General features: G+C 34.3%; 1 long non-coding RNA gene across 1 annotated transcript in view; it reads right to left on the minus strand.

The window, feature by feature from the left end:
* Positions 1-19,561, minus strand: part of LOC117796689 — a 463,405-nt gene that overhangs the window by 39,422 nt on the left and 404,422 nt on the right. Inside the window, exon 6 of the long non-coding RNA XR_004621313.1 lies at positions 4,208-4,396. This is a non-coding gene — a long non-coding RNA (uncharacterized LOC117796689). The remainder of the gene's footprint in view (positions 1-4,207; positions 4,397-19,561) is intronic.

Here is a 19,561-nt window from a genome sequence, read left to right on the forward strand (position 1 = left end):
TATTGACTTCAACAGACAAGCATCAGTGGAGAACCGCACTCATGGTCTGGACCCTGGGGACATGGATCTCTTAGAAGGACAAGTACTGAAAAGGGAAGGGATGTAAGAGAAATAGTCTTAGTAGCTATGGACAAATGGAAACTGTCTTGCAGGGTAAAACTAGTGCTTTAAGGGAATACAGCAGAAGTAGGGAGTGCTTTGAGTCACTTCATGTAGAGATAAAAAAAGATACTTGGATAAGTCACTGCTTCTGCCTCTTCCCTAAATTGCAGCAGGATGTTTTCAGAACCCCCTTAAAGTAAGTGTCATTGCATTCTGTCTTCTCCTGCCATGCTCTGAAAGTACACAACGAAGATGCAAGAGCATGTGGATAGAAATCCATAGATGGGCCATGTGTACATTCCATCAGCATTTTGCTTTGCTCAAGGATTTTTGTTGGACCTAAAAAAAACTCTGATCTGTTTGGAAAGAGGATTTGCATTTGCAAATAGATTTGCAGGCAGATCCAACAAGCAGCATTTTGCCATTTGCAAATCCACTTGAAACATCTGGGTCCCTGTCTAGCCCCCAAATTTTTATATAAGTGGATGACCCTAGGATCATAGTTTGGACCTGATTTTTAAAATCAAGATAAATGCTAAGTAATTTGCATAATTTTCATTTTGAAAGCACACCCTGTGCTGTTAACAAAATAAAAGAACATACAGAAACTAAGATTTTTCAGTTAAAGAAGAATTAAATAAGTGAAATCAATAAAGAAACAACAATAAAAGCACCTTGACTTTGTTAACTAGAGAAAACTGTGTGTCATTTCAGTGAAATAAGCCTGCTAATGATAGTTTTACTTTAGACTAAAATTCTACCTATTCTTTTAATGATAAAAGGCATAAAAAACTGTATTGACTATTTATTATGGATCTGAAGCTATATCCTCTATATAACTTTTTTTTTTTACATAAAAATAAAGCAGTGAGTTTCTTCTCTAGTTTTAAAAAGAGTATTATAATATAGTCAATATAAGATTTATTCAGACTATATTTATACTGTACCAGTAGGCTATAAGAACTCCATTAATGCTCCACTGATATCATCAATGAAGAAAAAGGCAAAATGGATGCATCGCTTCTGCTCCACTGGGTCTGTAATGAAGCAGCATTATAGCAGCTGCTGTCTTTTTAAACAGCTTTGGGTTTTTTTTTTTTTGTTTGTTTGTTTGTTTTGTTTTTTTCCCAAGGCATCACTTGGTATATTACAAGAATCTCCAGAAAAATATTTTTTGACCTTGTGGCCCTTCCCTTTTATTATTTGCATTTTTTTCCCCAAGAACCATGGCCTTCTATTTGCCACTGTGGTACTGTGTGGTAATTTGAAATGTACAATGGAAATTTCAAATAGAAAAGCAGAGTTTGAGATGGATACTGCCAAAAGCATCTGTGCCAATGAATCCTAATATTTTAGGAATGTTGTCCTTTAGAACGTCTCACTGCCTTTAGTGATATCATGCAGAACTTGCTAAAGGAGTGGAAATCTCAAACTTTTTTTTTTCCCTTGGTAAAAAAAAAAGTATATGGAGATTTCTACAATGGCACGATTAATATTTTGCCAAACTTTCAAACCATGGTGATAGGCTGGATTCCTGGCCAGTTAACCTGGTCATTTCAGCTATTGGCATGACCAATGTCATTACCAAATCTATCATGCGGCAATTTACTTTGCTAAGGTGGCCTAAGTGAATGGCCAGGTCTTTTGAAGTTAGTTCACTGTGCGTGTGTGTGTGTGTGTGTGTGTGTGTGTGTGTGTGTGAGAGAGAGAGAGAGAGAGAGAGAGAGAGAATTGACAACTTCCACACATCTACCCCAAAAGATAGGAAATATTTCAAGGATTTTTAAATAGGGGATTTATATTTCTGAGATTATGATGTTTTAGACATCCACATTAATAAGAACAATGGGCAACACATGTAAAGAAGCAAAAGAAAAATATAATGAATACACCGAATTAGCTGCAAAAAAAGAAATAAAAACACTGCTTGAACAATGATCACACTTAAGCTACGTTTCTAAAATGTAACCACTAAAAGGTAAAGTTCTAGTTTCTCATGATATAAAAATACTTGGCACACTATAGATACTCAAAGCACAATCATGATTTTCAACCATGATTCTCCTGAATTCCCAAATGTTGCATTGATTCCTTATGGGATATTACTCTTAGATGATCTAGTTTAAAATTAGGGTGTCCAATGATTCTTCCTTGACTCTCTTATACACTAAAACCCCTGCTGCACTCCCATGTGAACTCTGACAATAAAGACATTATTTCAGGGAATGGTACCACCATTTATCTATTGCCAACATCAGCCACTTGGATATCATCCTGGATTCCTTCTTTGTACTCTACATCAAATCAGTCACCCTGACCTGTTAATTTTCCATCTAACACAGCTTTCAATTCCATCCATTATCCCTCACCATTCTGTCACCCTTTATGTTTTAGGCTCTCAGTACTTTTCGCTTTGATTCTTGATTATTCCATTTGACTATACATCAAAAGTTTACCTTTCTTAGTCTTGCTCATTTCCTTCTAATTCATTCTTTACACCATTGTCAATGACCTTTCTAAAATGTCAAACTGAATATGTCACTTATTTACTTTAAAAGGCATCAATGGTTTTCCATTATGTTAAAGATAAAATCAGAATTCTAGCTTATGCCAGGTTCTTCATGATCTACTTTCTGGCTCCTTCCCAGAATTACCTTTTCTCTATTCTTATTGGCTCCATGCCAAACTACTTGCAGTTTCTCAAATGTGCCATATTTTTCTTGCCTCTTTGCATTTGTATGTACTATTCTTTACACATGGAATGTTTTTTTTGTCCTCCATGATCAGTTCCAACACTCTACTTAACACAGGCATCATCTCCTCCATGAAGTGTTCCCTGATCTTCATGCTCTACGTTTGGTTTCTACATAGCATCCAGGGTATACTTTGGCTTAGCATTCATCATATAATGCTTATTTGCTTGTTTCTTCTACTGGAAAATGAGCTTGCTGGTCATGGTGAATGTGCCTTAAATCTATCTCCATCAGCTTTTGTTATGCTTGATTTGTGGAATTCATCATTCATTCACTCATTCAACAAATATTAATTGAGAAGTTACTATTTGTCAGCAATTGTTCTAGTCATTGGAATAGGCAATGCACAAGCTCTGTTATGGGTTGACTTCTGTTTCCCAAATTTCAGGTAAGCGTCTTTGGTTGGCAATACATTATGTATATTGTCACACATCATTTTTGGGAAAAGTTAGAGCTATCCATGATTCCCCTGGAAAAGGACAACTGAAGGATTTGCATGTGGACCCCTCCTGGACTCTGTACCATGCTCCTATGCTCCATACTTTGTTGATTTCAATCTGTATCATTTCAATGTAATATATTGTACACATGAGGACAACTTTAAACCGGTTCTGTGAGTCCTTTGAGCAAATTATTGAACCTGAGGGTTCTCAGGAACTTCCAAACTTCTAGATCATGTCAGAAGTGAGGGTGGTTTTGGAAACGCCTCAACTTTTCAAAGGTTAAGAAATGTAGAAGGCACATTAAATATTTGTGAATATAACTCTGCCTGCCACTATCCTCCACAGTCTATTTTCCACACACTAGCTTCATCCTTTAAAAATGTAAATCACTTTGCTTATCTGCTCAAAACTCTCCAATGACTTCTAGTTTATATAAGATGAATTATAATGTGTTAATATGGATTATAAAGGACATATTTAATATGACCTCTCCTAAACTGTTTGATCTCAGAGCCAATTGCTTTCCTTGATCATGTACTGGTTATAGCCCAACTGGCCTTCTTTGACCATGTTCTTTCTTAGGGATTTTGAACTTGCTGTTCCCTTTGCCCTTAATATTTTCACTGTTTTCCCATGTATCACTTTTCCAGTACTTTCTCCAGTACCTCCTACTTTAATGTGCTTCTTAAATTCCCATAATAATTTCCATAGGGCTATGCTCCATACAAGCATCATTTTAGTAGTGCAATTTTCCATTGCCCATCTGCCTGACCATATGGTCAACCCATTGGCCACCACTTGTGAATGAGTAAAAACCTAAACATAGTGGGCTTTTATCATTATTCAATTCTCCCATTACTACAAGGAAAACAGCATGTAAATCATCCCATTGAACTGATTTTATCTTACCTTCTTTAATCAGTCTTTGCACGCACTGGTCTTAGTGTCACAGTATTCCAAATAGGATGCTGTTTTTCCACCTTGAAACTCCCATATATAGAAAAGCAGCTTGTTGTTGGTCAATAGAGATCTGTTCATAGGGTACCACCCACGTGACTATAGGATCCAGCAGTTGCTCATGTGGTTCCAAAGTCAGTCCTAGGGAAAAAAGTGACTACTTATTTGAGAATATAAAGAGCACCTACTTGCACTCTCTTGGGAGACTGTTTCTGCATAAACCATTTCTATTTTATTATGAAATTCTAGGCACTGCCCTCTCCATGAAAGCCTTTCTCCAACAGTACCTAAGACATTATGGCTATTTCAGTTTTCAAGTTTATTTATGTCTTTCAGTCATAGAAGCAGTTTCAATTAATGTCCAACATCAAGCTCAGATTAGTTACCTAAATAACTATATTGCATAGTTATATAATCGTAAGAAGGAGGAAAATACCATCAGAAAAAAAATAAGAAAATTCACCCAGGCAGAAAGGTCTAAAAAGGCTTCCCTGAGAAACTGAAACATATGTTGATGTCAGATTATCTTAACTAGATAAGGAAGACTGTCTCAGGCAGAAGAAATACTGTGTGCAGAGACCCTGAGTTGGGAAAAAGCTTGGCACACTTAAGCATCTAAAACAACAGCCCTAGTATAGTGAATTTGGGAGAGTGGGTCAAAACGAAGCCAAAGAGATACAGAAAGCTATAGGTTTTGGGAAGCTAATTTTTATTTTTATACTTGTTCTATCAGCAACTTATTTTATGTACATTATAATTAATTTTTTAGAAAACCCATATACTTTGAGAGAGAGAGAGAGGTAAAATTAGGGAGTTCATACCCATGAACACAAGGAAATATTATTTCTTAGATGTTATTTATCTTCTCTATAGTAGACACATTTATACATAATCCTGATCAGAGAGAAAGATAGAAAATTTTGCAAGACCAAGGATATTGCAGATTCTCCTGGGGATGTGACTCTAGAAACTTTGTAGGATTGAGGAAGGGCTACCTTTTTAAAACATGGATCTTTCAAATGTGTCTCTTGAAGGACAAAGAAAAATTTGAGACAAAAATATGATATAACATGGACCATGTGTATTTATTACTTCTTCTCCTGTGAGTGAAAAATGCATGGGAAAAAATAAGCAATAAAAAGAAAAAAAAAAGAAGGAAAAATGTCAGGTCTACTTCAACTTTGTAAATTTAAACCTTTCTATATATTTCACCTTTAGCTATTATAATACTTGCTAGTCAAAATGAATTATCAGCAAAAACAAGATTATCACTATTTAAATCAATTTTATAAATTTGTTATGCAATAGAAGTTAAGCTAAATATCATTCTTGAAAGAAACTGAAATTCTCTAAAATTATGGCTTTGAAAGCATAGGTCTCTTATGCATGATTACCTTGGCAAGTCCATAGCTGTTTTCCTCTCAAACTCTTTCTACAACCCAAGAAATCTAAAATTCCCTAATTCATATATGCATCAATTGATTGCATATAGTTTAACTTCCCTCTTCTAATAAGCCAGTTAGTAAACATGTTACATGAATGTTAGGTTTTTACACCATTTTCCTTAAAAAGTAGAAAGATTATAAAAGAAAAAAAATTAGATAATAGTATCTGCCTAAAAAATAGGGAATTATAGAATAGGGTGAAAGACACAAAAAGAAGATAATGTAAAATGAAGTATTTTTATATGTATTACAATTAATAACCAAGCAGTGATTAGTAGACCAATAGCCTAAATATATTCATTTATTCCACAAATGTTTATTGACTAACTACTATTTGCCAGATACTGACCTAGGTGCAAGAGTTCAATCAGAGACCCATAAACAAAGATTATTATCTTTGTGGAGGTTACATTCTAGTGGGCAGGGAGAATCACTAAATAATAAATACATTTTAAAAGGTTAATTATGTATTATGTTACAGAGTGATACATACTATGGGAAAAAAAAAAGAGAGAGATAGCAAAATACACGGATATGGAATGCCAGAGAAGGAATATGTCAGGTAGAATTTTAAATAGTTGGTAAGGGTAGACTACATTGAGAGGGTGACATTGGAGCAAATATTTGAAGGAGGGAATTCCAATGATGGAATGAATAAATCACAGGAATAAAAGGCACAGCATAGGGAATATAATCAATGGTATTATGATAGTGCTGTATGGTGACAAACAGCAGCTACACTTGTGTGCATAGTATAATGTATAAACTTATTGAATCATTATGCTGAATATCTGAAACTAATGTAACATCATGTGTCAACTATACTTCAAAAACAAATAAATAAACAAATAAATGAATAATTGGAGGAGAAGAAATTAGTCATGTTTATGTCTTGGGAGAAGAATATTTCAAGCTATCAGAATAAACAATCCAAAGGCCTTAGGATGGGAATGTGCATGGTAAGTTGGGGAACAGAAGAGACGATTATGACTTGGGTGAGAACAGCTGGGGGTGAAGATAGGTCATGGAGGTCCAAATCATTCAAGTTCTTGGATCTTCTTGTAAGAACCTTGGACTTAACTGAGAGTGATTTAAAGAGCTAGTGGAAGGTTTGATGGAGAATGACAAGACATGGCTTATGCCTTAAGGAATCACTGTGGCTGCTATGTTAAAAATAGATTGTAGGAGTACAACATAGAAGGAAGAAAGAAGGTGTGTCAGGATGTGTGATAGTGTTATGCATGAACTTGGCTAGGCTATAGCACCCAATTATTTATCCAAATAGAAGCCTAGATGTTACTAGATGTAAGGTATTTTGTAGATGTGGTTCGCATCTACAATTCGTTGACTTTAAGTAGATTACCCTCAGTAATGTGGGTGGGCCTCATCCAAACAGTTGATGGCCTTAAGAGCAAAGAATGAAATTTCCCAGAGTAGAAGAAATTCTACCTTGAGACTATAGCATAAACTCCTGCCTGCGTTTATAGCTCACTGGTCTGTCCTACAGATTTTTGAATTTGCCAGCCTCACAATTTTGTGAGCCAGTTCCTTAAAATAAATCATGGATATATATGGTTATGGATATAGATAGATGAGAGAGAGAAAAGAGAGAAAGAGAGTCAATAGGATAAATAATTTATGTATGATATACACTTGCATATGTTTATATATGTATACATATATAGGTCCTATTAGTTCTGTCTTTCTAGTCAATCCTGACTGAAAAAGAGGCTATTGGCAATAATCTTTGCAAGACATAATGGTGGCAGGGAGCAGGATAGTAATGATGTCAATGGTGAAGTCATCCCATTCTGAATTTACATACTGACACTGATGTCTACAGAAAGTACTCTAAGTATCATCTTCAGAAGTAATTCAGCTGAAGTCTGGGAATAATTTACTATGACATACAATTCCATCTTTTTTTCCTGGAAGGTGAAAGTTAGACAGTCTGGTATTTTCTAGACTATCCTTTGGAAGGCATTTGGCATCTACACAGATTGGTAGTTCTCCTCCCAACCCCCTACCACTGCTGTGTGAAAAGGAAGGGGATGGGGCCAAAGGTATAACTTAAGGGTGTCAACTGTTACTTATTGAACAAGAACCTGCATACACGATGTCAGTGATGTGATTAATCATTCTCTGGTACAAAAAGAAGGTCGTTCATGTTGAAATTTTGATTTATGTGTGCTCTTGCATTATCTCCTAAACCCTAGCCACTTGCCAGCATGCACACTGTAATGAGTTTGGCATTTGTGTAGGACTTTAGAAACATTAAATAATGAATCCCTCTAGAACATCTCCTTGTATTACTATATCCTATTCAATTTTTAAGTGAGAAAATAGAGATGGTGTATAATTTGACTAAATCCCCATATCAAGTTAGTAAAGTAGAGGAGTAGAAATAATTAAATGTGTTCAAATATTATATTATGGAATCATTTAACATGCCTCATAGAGCCTAAGTAGACACCATAGGTCTAAATAACTGAAGATTCCAAATTTATCAAGGAAATTAGGAGGGTAGGGTGATCTTCAAAGGAGTTTCTCTTTTTTTATTTACTAGTGTTAATATTATCCAGTGTTCTTCGTGGCTTAGCTATAACCCTCCAGGTATTATTATACTCACTCAAGAATTGATAACTTTTTAATGGATCATAACTTACATATAAACTTTGACTCTTTCTTTAAAATGTTAATGTACTGAACTTGAAAATTTTTTTGTCATTTTAAAAAAATGTATCTTTGATATGGAATTAAAATTCTTTGCTCTACTAACATGGTAAAACGTCTTGTAGCTCTCGTGTTTGGCTTTGATCACCATGTACTAGTAAACATATCTGTGTGTCTGAAACTTTGCAAAGCTATGTTGTAAACCAAAATGTTATAGTAATAATCTATGTGAAGTTGGCAGCTGCTGAGATATTAAAATAGATTTTCTTTAAAAAGCACCAAGTTCTTTCAAGCTGCTCAAGCACCTTATAGTACAGAGAAAAGAAATTTACATAACCATAATAGGTCAGATAAAGAACACAAGATTTTTACTGAAGAAAAAAAAAAAAAGGATCCTGGAGCATTTGCCAATCTAGATCAACTTGGGTTTTGGTTTTAGCTACTGCTCAAGTTTGGTGGTAAACAAATCAAGGTCCAGTACTTTTGCAAGGTAGACACTCATTAACATAACAGTTTACCACACTAAGCAGGGACCTTGGAGGACTTTGCCCTCAGGATAACTTTGGGCAAAATAAAATAAAAACAAGAAAAACAAAACAACAGATCTACACCCCCCCCCTTTAAGATGACTGCAAAAAAAGGTTACATCTTGGCACTAAATAGGGTATGAGAAAAATATATTTTTTAAAATGTCCTGGAGAAGTTGTAACTTTGTGCTGGACTTCACATAGATTTGAGCCTTGTTCATATCAGCTAGAAGGCCAGGAAACTTCAAGCTTCATCTTGGTTTGTGATGCTCCTAGATTGGATGTGCCCCCCTGGCGCCCAGAAGAAGCAAACGCAAATCCACCAGAGTAAGGCTCTACCTATACTTTAGGTCTTCAAATCATTTCACCAGTGCAGTAATGATGGAAAGTAAAAACCAACTAGGTAGGTACCAAGGAAACAAATCATCCAAATGAGAAATAAGAGAAACAGACTTGAAAAGATCCCAAGTATAGGAAGTATCCACCATAAGCAAGCATTAAAAATTATATTCAAAGGTTTAAAGAACAAAAAGATAAACTTTAAAATATCTTTAGGGTGAAGGAACAAAAATTAACAGAATTGAAAAAGAGTTGAATATAATACTAGGGATAAAAAGAAAAACAATTAAAATTTAAAACTCAGCAAGAGCAGCTGCACCAGACGAGGCACAGCTAGAGAGAGAATTAGTGACTGGGAAGATGGGACATAGTATCCAGAATGCAGGGTGGAGAGATCCATACCCCCCACACCAAAAAAAAAAGGGGGGGGAACCATCTTGATAAAATAGGAAACATGGTAGTGAGAATGAGAATGCTTAATATCATCCTTAATGAAACTGTACAAGGAGACAAGATAAGGAATAAGGTAGAGACAACATTGGCAGTGATAACAGATTAGAATTTCTGGGACTAATCATAGACTAATAAACCAATCCAGATTTAAACAGGTCCAACACATCTGTAACAAGATACTGACATAGATTGTAGTGAAACCGGAAAACGTTAAGACAAATAAAACAAAATTAAAAACAGCTAGAGAAAAAGAACAGTTACCTTCTTCTAAAGACTGTTAATTGACTTCTCAAGAGATAATGGAAGCCCAAAGACAAGAGAATCATATTGTCAACATGCTTAAAAAAAAAAAAAAAAGAAAAAGTATGGAATAATAACATGGGTCAACTGAAATAGAAACAAACAGATCAGGTGTAGAACAACAACAACAAAAAGATGAAACAGAATTGTAGATCAGCATTTACATCACATTTAAAGAAATTCCATGTCTACTTACAAAATGAAGATTGTGTGACTGAATTAAAAAAGACTGTATGATATTAACTAGAGTCGCATGTAAAACATAGATATAGAAAGAGTGAGAGAAAAGGGATAAAGAACATATGCTGCGAAAATACTAATCAAAGAAAAGTGATATGGTTATATAAATATCAGAACTAAACAGACCTGAAGGTAAAAATTTTTTGATTGACCCATCTATAATCAATATTAATTGTGAAAATATGTGATGTAAAACATGACAGGAACAAAAAGAAACAGACAAATCATTAATCATAGGGAGATTTTTAAATACGTTTTTCAATAAATAGGAAAAATAGACAAATCATTAAAGATATAGAAATCTTGAATAACAAAAACATCATAGACTGGATATCTCTATCTTTCTGGCTACATATACACACATGCACACACACAAATAATGCACATATATATACATACATATAATATATACATTATCTATTTATATTAAAAATGCCATTTCTAGTAACTGGAAAATGCATAGGCTTTTTAAGCATTGTTGAAACCTTTATGAGAACTAACCTTTTTCTGGGAAAATTTTTTCTAATAACTAAGAACTGAAATAATGGCAATTAAGCTAGAATTAAATAGCGAGAAGATAAGAAAAATGCCCTTTTATTTGAAAATTAAGAATTAGACTTCTACGTGATCTTTGTGTCAAAAAAGAAAATTGGAAAATATTTTAGCTGAGTGACAATGACAATGGAGATTTTAGCTTATATCCAACTTTGTAGAATGTAGCTAAAGTCACACATAGAGAAATAAACCATATGTATAATTTTATATATATAAACTTTATATATATTTATATAAATTTAATATACATAAGCTATATATATAAGCTTTATATACATATTAAAGAGAGAGAGAAGTGTTGAGAATTAGTTGAGAAATACCCATCTCATACAGTAGAAACAGAACAGGCAAAAACCAAAAATAGAAGCAGAAATTAATACCATAGAAAACATACAATAAAGAGGATCAAAAAAGCCAAACATTGTTTTTTAAAACTACTGCTTAAATTGATTACCCCTCAGATTAGATGATGACAAAAGAGAGAAGGCCCAGTAGAGTCACTCTCTTTCTGTCTCTCTCTCTATATATAATAAATAATATATAACATATATAATAAATAATATATAACATATATAATAAATAATATATATTATATATATATAAAATATATATAGTGAGAACGTTTCTCCAGATCCTAAGGATATTAAAGAGATATTAATAGATATTAAGATTGAGGGGTGTCTGGGTGGCACAGCGGTTAAGCGTCTGCCTTCGGCTCAGGGAGTGATCCCAGCGTTAAGGGATGGAGCCCCATATCAGGCTCCTCCGCTGTGAGCCTGCTTCTTCCTCTCCCACTCCCCCTGCTTGTGTTCCCTCTCTCGTTGGCTGTCTCTATCTCTGTCGCATAAATAAATAAAAAATCTTAAAAAAAAAAAAGATTGAAATGAACAACTTTTATGGTCATGTTTATACTTTTAGATAATGTAGATAAAGTTTTGGAAAAATAAAATCATTGAAAAGTGATCCAAAAAAGAAGAGAAAAGGTAAATAGTATATACATAGTCATTAGGAAATTAAATCATTAATCAAAAATGTTTCCACAATGAAACCAGTTCCAGATGGCTTCATTAATGGATTCTGCCAACATTCAAGAAGAAACAATTCTATCTTCTCAAACTCTTTCAGAAAATTGAAAAAAAGATAACATGCCCCAACTCATTGTAATAGGATAGTATAACCTTGACAAAAACTTGACAAAGGTATTTCAGGAAAAGTAACATAATGCTACTTTCACCCATGCATATAGATGCAAAACTCCTATACCAAATATCTGCAAACAAAATTCAGAAATATCTGAAAAAATAATACTGCATCATCTTCTGGTAAAAACTCAAGGATGTACTGCAATTCATTCATGGGCACTAACCACCTAGAGCTAACACAGACTTCAAGTGTTTAAAGACCATACTTACAGGGTCCCGGGTCTCCCAAACCCATACTTCTGACTGGCTATAAATTTGGAGGTTTCCACAAACCCTCTCAGGTTTGATAATTTGCTACAATGTCTCAAAGAATCCAAGAAAGTGCTATACTTAGAATACCATTTTATTATGAAGTACACAGATTAGGTGGCCCAGCAAAGTGAAGAGGCACAGAGTAGGAAAGGAGGTTGGTTTACCATTAAATCAATCAACATAATTTATCACGATGATAGACTAAAAGAGAAAAATACAATTCTCTCAATGAATGGATACCATTCATAATAAATTCAACTTCCATTTATGATAAAACTCTCAGTAAATCAAAACATAATGAAAGTCATTGTAGGATACCTCCTTGTCCCATGCTCAGAATACATAATTAGTTATTAAGTCCTATCATTTTCCCCCAGCTTTATTAAAATATAATTGACATATAGCATATATAGATTTAGGGTGTACAGTGTGATGATTTTATATATATATATATATATATATATATATATATATATAGTTATTATAATAAGGTTAGGAAACAACTCCATCCCCTGACATAATTAACACTTTTTTAAGTGTCTGGTGATAACTTTTAAGATCTCCTCTCTTAACACTTTAAAGTATATAATACAATATTATTAATTATAGTCACTATGTTGTACATATACCAGAACTTATTAGCTCTTACCATTCTAAGTGCCTTTTCTATTGGTCTTTTCTTTCTGTTTCTGGCTTTTGTTATCTTCCATCAGAACTACTCGAATTGCCTTTTTGTTGATCTAATTTATTTTAAAGTTTCTCACCTTCAATTCATCCCTCACACTTTCTAATATTTGAGTCTGGTCATTTTGTGCACTTGCTTAATATTCTTCATCAAATTTCCATAATTTACAGCATAAACTTTGATAGTTTGGGGCTTCCTATACCACTGGAAAAATAATTTTCTGTCATAGTAATTATAATTTAAAAGCATCAAACTTCCAACTTCAAAAAGCATGCCTACCCATATTTTTGGAAGTTTTAACAGTTAATAGCAATAAAAATAATGCCTTATATTTCTAAAGTACTTAGTTTGTGAAGTGTTTGTATCTATATTATGATATTTCATTTTATAACAGTAAGTACTATTTTAATCCCTTCTTTCTTTTTCAAGACTTTAATTTTTAGAGCAGTTTTAAGTTCACAGCAAATTTAAGAAAAATATACAGAGATTTCCCAATTGATGAATCTACTATGACACATCATAATCATCCAAAATCCATATTTTACATTAGAATTCACTCTTGATGCTGTATATCAATTATATGGATCTGGAAAAATGTATAATGACATGTACTGATCATTACAATATCACACAGAATATTTTTAATGCCCTAAAAACTTCTGTGTTCTGCTTATCTATCTCTCCCCTGCCCCCCAACCCCTGGCAACCACTGAGATTTTTATTGTGTCCACAGTTCTGCCTTTTTCAGAATGTCATATAGCTAAAATCATACAGTATGTATCATTTTCATATTGGCTTATTTTACTTAGTTGTATGCTTTTACGTTTCCTCCATGTCTTTCCATGGCGTGATACCTCATTTCTTTTTAGTTCTGAATAATATTCCATTGCCTGCACGTACCACAATTTATTTGTTCATTCGCTTACTGAAGGACATTTTGGTTACTTCCAAGTTTTGGCAATTCTGAATAAAGCTGTTATAACATCTGTGTGCATGTGGATGTGTGAAGATAAGTTTTCAACTTTTTTTGGGGGGGGGGATACCAAAAAGCACAATTGCTGGATCCTATGGTAAGAGTATGTTCAGTTTTGTAAGAAATGGCCAAAGTGTCTTCCAAAGTAGCGATATCTCTACTTTCCTGACGAGGTAACTGGAGACACAACATACATCATTTTTTCTAATTAAACTGCAGAGCTGGGAGTGGAACTCAGCTCTTGTGATTGCTAGTTTAATGCTCTTTCTAAATCTGAGTAACTACTCCATAAATTTTGTCTTACAAAGCCATTCTTCAATATCTTGTAACTACTGATATTGTGGCCACTCTCTTGACAACATTTCCTTAAACTTTATATTTACCCTCTGCCCTGGTTCTGCTTTCCTGTCATCCCAGTTACTAGGTACTTTCTCTTGCTTGTCTTTCTTGTCTAGGCATGTGCTGGAAGGTGGAAGACAGGAGTGTGCTGTGCTCTTTCTCCTTCTCTTAATCTGGCACCCAACACGGAACATTTTATTTTTATCTACCTTGGAGAACCTATATAACTATGCTCATGGCTAATTGGTAACTAACTTAGGTCATTTTTATGTTAAAAAAAAAAAGGAGAAACTTTTTTTTAAACCAATACATGAGATTAAGTTTAAAATAATTTCATCAAGTAATATCTCTGAAAGATATTTATTATTTCTATTTTATTCATACTATACTTAAGTACAACTTTTTTAATATAAGAAGAGTTTATAACATATGCATAGTAAATACATGCAAGAGAATTAAATTCATATTTTAAGTCATTGTGTGCTGGTATTACTTTTCTAAACCAGCCATTCTCATAGCATACTAATTTGTTCTAACATTTTAAAAATCAATTGACAGAACTTCCTTGCATTGCTACTGAAATTTTTAAACATGTAGCTAATTAACATTTGAATTTTGATTGATTGATTATTGCTTGATGTATGTATTTCAAAAACTTAAGACTCTTAAGGTATTTAAATGATCTTTAGTATTTTCAAAGGTTTACTGCCAAGCATTTTTATTGCATGTTGTTCTATGTTCAAATAAGAAAATAAGAACAGACATTAAGTGTAAACCTACAACTTTGTTAATATACAACTAACACATTGAATCATCGAGGAAGAACATTAAGTAAACGTGGATTGCACATATTTTAAAATTGAAAATATGAGAATTAATTTACTGAAAACCCCCATGGGAAGTAACTATATGTCACAGGTGCCAAATTAGAAATCTCCAGGTTATAAGATCATAACCCCTAGAGGAATATTTATCTGTATGTTTACTTAATATCTAACAGCATGTGAAATTTATTTATTAATATGCCTGCAGGTTTCTCTCTAATCCCACTTCTCAAAGATGCACACACATAGATAGAAAACCAGGAGGGGGTGAATTGCCCTGGAACTGTTTCCATCTAAGCTGAAAAATATAGTTACAATGGAAAAAGCAAAAGTTGCTCTCTCCTTCTAACCTTGAACATTTATAAACATCCAAAGTAAAATGTGTGGACAAATTCAAAGGCTATCTCCTCCATGGCATCTTCTTGGCAATACACTTAGTCCAATCTAAGTTAGCACTGATCTCACTCTCTTTGATTATAATTTACCTATAGGCCTTATTTTATCATTCCTTCAATTATAGTTTATATGTATCTTTCTATTTCCTTTGAATGCTCTACATTGATAGAGATCTTGCTGTGACAATTTGTTTTAATACATGGTGCATAGCAAAGTGACTTTGCGTACTGGCATCTACCAGATTATTTGTTAAAAGCATTTGGTTTTAATATATTTATATATGTGAAAACTTAAATATGTAAACCATTTATTAAGGATAATGATATTAAAAAGGAAAAACAAGGTTTTTTAAACTGGCATAGAAATAAATTTAGAATGAAATTTTCCAGAGTACTTTCATTTTTCAAGGGAAGCTTTGATACATGATTGTATTAAATACAGTTATCCGATGTAATTTTTTTCTACACAAAATAAAGCATAGAATTGAAGCAACTGCCTGAATAATTTAAAGTAAAACACTTTTGCTTCAATTTTCTATCTATTTAGGGTATAATTATTGATTGGTTTGGAATATCCAATGATTGCCCCAGTGCTATACTTCATTTAGCATGTATGGACTTAGCCATAATGAAAGAAATCTGCTTGAGGCCATAGCAGCTAGGCTGCATGTACTACTAATGCTAGACATTTGTTTAATGCCTTATACTTATCATAACAGTGCTTTTACATCAATTATTTCATTTAGTCCTCAGGTAGAATGAGTGGCGGCAGGGAAAGGTAGGGAAGTCATTATAATTCACATTTTATAGGTATAAAAGAGAGGATTATATTTGGTATGTTTCTTGAAAATACTTGAATATCTTGTACAACATTCTCTTGCCTATATAAGTGTAATTGTTTTTAAGTGAAGGTAAAGTTACTATATGTAAAACTTCCTGTATACATAGGGGACTTGTTGTTTACCTAACATTGTCAAGTAGCAGAGTACAAATCAGACCTTTGCAATTGCTAGTTTATAGGTATTTGTAAATGTACCATAGGAATATATAAAAATGGTATTTGTTCCAACAAAAGGATTGAGGTGGTATACACAGAAGAGATGACATTTTGAGCTAGGTCTTACAGGCTGAGTTCAACAGTTGGAGAAATGACTAAGGCCATAAGCAACAGCTCTCAAATGTAAAACTGCCCATCAGAACTGACAAGTCTGCAGTATGCAACTGTTCAAGAGCAAGTGACATGGGAGAAAATTATGGAAAATAAGACTAGAAAAACAGAACTGGGGCTGATTATAAGCAACTTTGAATGCTAAGTTGAGGATTTTGGCAATGAATTCTTTTATAGCCAATGAGGAAGTTTTTTCAGCTTTTGGGTTTTTGTTTTTGTTTTTGTTTTTAAGGAAAGAAGATAGGAAATATTACTCTGACAAGATGTGTAGAGTATTGAGAACAGAATCTTAGGGCAGTATTTTCCCAATACCACACAGTATGCATGCAAAATGTTAACATTTGCATGGAACACAGGGCCAAACTGACAAGGCTGGTCCTGGCTGTGGGCTACCAGCTCCCTGAGGCCAGCTCTTCCAGCCTCTGAAAGCAAAGAGACTCAATATATTTCTCTCACTTGAACCCATTAGATCCATCAGCAAAACACCTGATATCCCTGTTGGGAAAGCTTACCTTTGGCTAAGGAAAGAGGAAGAAGAACTAATGAAGAAGGCTGAGCAAAGGAAAAAAAGGCAATATCAGCAAGAAAGCAGGAGTGTGGTATGGTAAGTCAAGAGAGGAAAAACTTTTTAAAATGGGAGTGAACCAAAAAGACTAGCCTACTATTGAAAAATCATATGGTGGTTCAATTTTTACAGCTACTAAGAAAAACAGTATGAGAGTTCTTCAAAAAGTTAAAAACTGAACTACCATATGATCCAGCAATCCTATTCCTGGGTATTTATCTGAAGGAATTTAAATCAATATCTTGAAAGGATATCTGCATACCCATATTTATTGCCACACTATTCATAAAAGCCAAGATATGGAAACAAAGCCAAGTGTCCATCAGAAGATAAATGGATAAGGAAGATGTGGCATATGTATGTACACACACACACACACACACACACACACACACACACACACACACAATGGAATACTATTCAGCCATGAGAAAGCAGGAAATCCTGCCATTTGCCGCAACATGGATACTTTGAAAGTGTTAGGCTAAATGAGGTAGACAGAGAAAGACGAATGCTGTATAATTTCACTTACATGTGGTATTTAAAAAGAAACAAAATTGAACTGATAAAAACAGAGTAGAATGGTGGTTACCAGGAACTAGGGGGCTTAGGGGGATTGGGGAGATGTTGTTTAAGAGTACAAACTTACAGCTAGTAGATAAATAAGTTCTAGAGATCTAATGCACAACACAGTGAATAGAGTCAGCAATACTGTATTATAAACTTTAAAGTTGCTAAGCTTGGTGGGGGGAGGAACGATGGGCTGGAAAGAGGGCCAAGGGCCCTTTGGGAAGTTGAAGCCTCAGTATTTATGTAGGTCAAGGGAAAGAAGTTAAAAGAGAGAAGAGGACTAGAAACATAAGAGAGAAAAGGGAAAAATAAACTGATGAAGCAAACTTTGAGCAAATGAGAAATAATGGAATAAAATTCATAAGTAGAGGGATGAACTTTGGCATTGTTAAAAATATACCTTTCTTTTAACAGAATGGAGGGAAGTATTGGTGAAGAGAGAGATTTAGAAGGGTGTTGAAGAAATGTGAGAGTATTCTCACTCAATAGCTTTTGTTTTCTCTGTAAAATAGGATGTGAGAAGGATGGTAATCATTCACCAATTCCTATTGGGGAAAAGGACAGGTGACAAGGTAGAGTGAAGTTAGGGTCAGATGAATCTATCAATCATGTTCTCAACACTGTGCTCAACAATGTGCTAGGTGCTGGAGGGGATATAAAATATGTACGATGTGATTCCTGTCCTCAAAGGGAAACACACACACAAATAACTAAAAGATAAGGAAGTCTTTATGAGCTAAATTATTGTTTGCTGAAAAGCAATAAAAAGTCCTATAGAAGAATTGGGGGGTAAAGAAACTGAAAAAGCTTCATGCATTATTTGAGTCAACAGAGGCTCAGACTGTAGAAAAAAGCAGATACCAGCTTAAGATGGCATAGGCACACCAGTTAGTTGGGAGATCGTCGGGTCGTTGGGAGATCATCAGGTAGTAGCGGAAGGGACTGATGGGGAGAAGCAGGCAATATGACTGCACCAACAGAAAAGAATGAGAGTATATGTTAACCATACTGGGAATAAAATAAATAAAATAAATAAAGAAAAGTAAAAAAGAGAAAGGAACCAGAGGATAGAGTGTGTGCAGGGAGGACAGAGATGCATGAAGATTAATTGGGTATTTATATGCATGATGGTGGACAGTGTGGGGATAATAGAAGTAGAAATGTAATAATCAAGGAAACTTGCAGCAAACCAGATGTGAGCATTTGCAGGAATAATGCCAGTGCCAGAATGAAGAGAAAGGGATGAATCTGAGAGATAGTCTGAAGGCAGATTTGCTAAAATAATGTGACAGATTGGATATTGATTGAGAGAAAGAAAAGAGTAAGCTGGGCTTTTAAGTTTATACTTTTGGGGATAAAAAAAAAACAATATTAGTGCTGGAGTGGAACACTGGGGAAAGCAAGGCAGTTCTGAGCGGACAATAATGTTTGGGGCTTTTTGACGTTCAGGGGGATAGCAGCGAAGAGATGGTTTGTAGGTTTTTGGCATTCCCAGTCTTTGGTGGGAAAGTATAGAGGTTTATAATTTGAATTACCACCAAGAGGTCATAAATGAAGTTTTGGGAAAAGATCAGCTCATTGAAAAAGTGTGTGCAGAGACAGAGGATCAGAGAATTAAGATTTGAGTCTCAAGGGACATTTCTAGTTAGAAACGAAGAGCAGGAAGTCGGGTCTGATGAGGCAAAATAAATGGTCAGAGAGTAGGGGGACTAATGAATTGACACGTTCTGAAACAGAGTGAAAAGAAAACTTCAAGGAGCAAAGGATTTAATTGCAGCAAAGGTTGTGAAGAAACAGAAAT

This window comes from Ailuropoda melanoleuca, chromosome 16, assembly GCF_002007445.2.
Source record: "Ailuropoda melanoleuca isolate Jingjing chromosome 16, ASM200744v2, whole genome shotgun sequence".
Classification (NCBI taxonomy): Eukaryota; Metazoa; Chordata; class Mammalia; order Carnivora; family Ursidae; genus Ailuropoda; species Ailuropoda melanoleuca.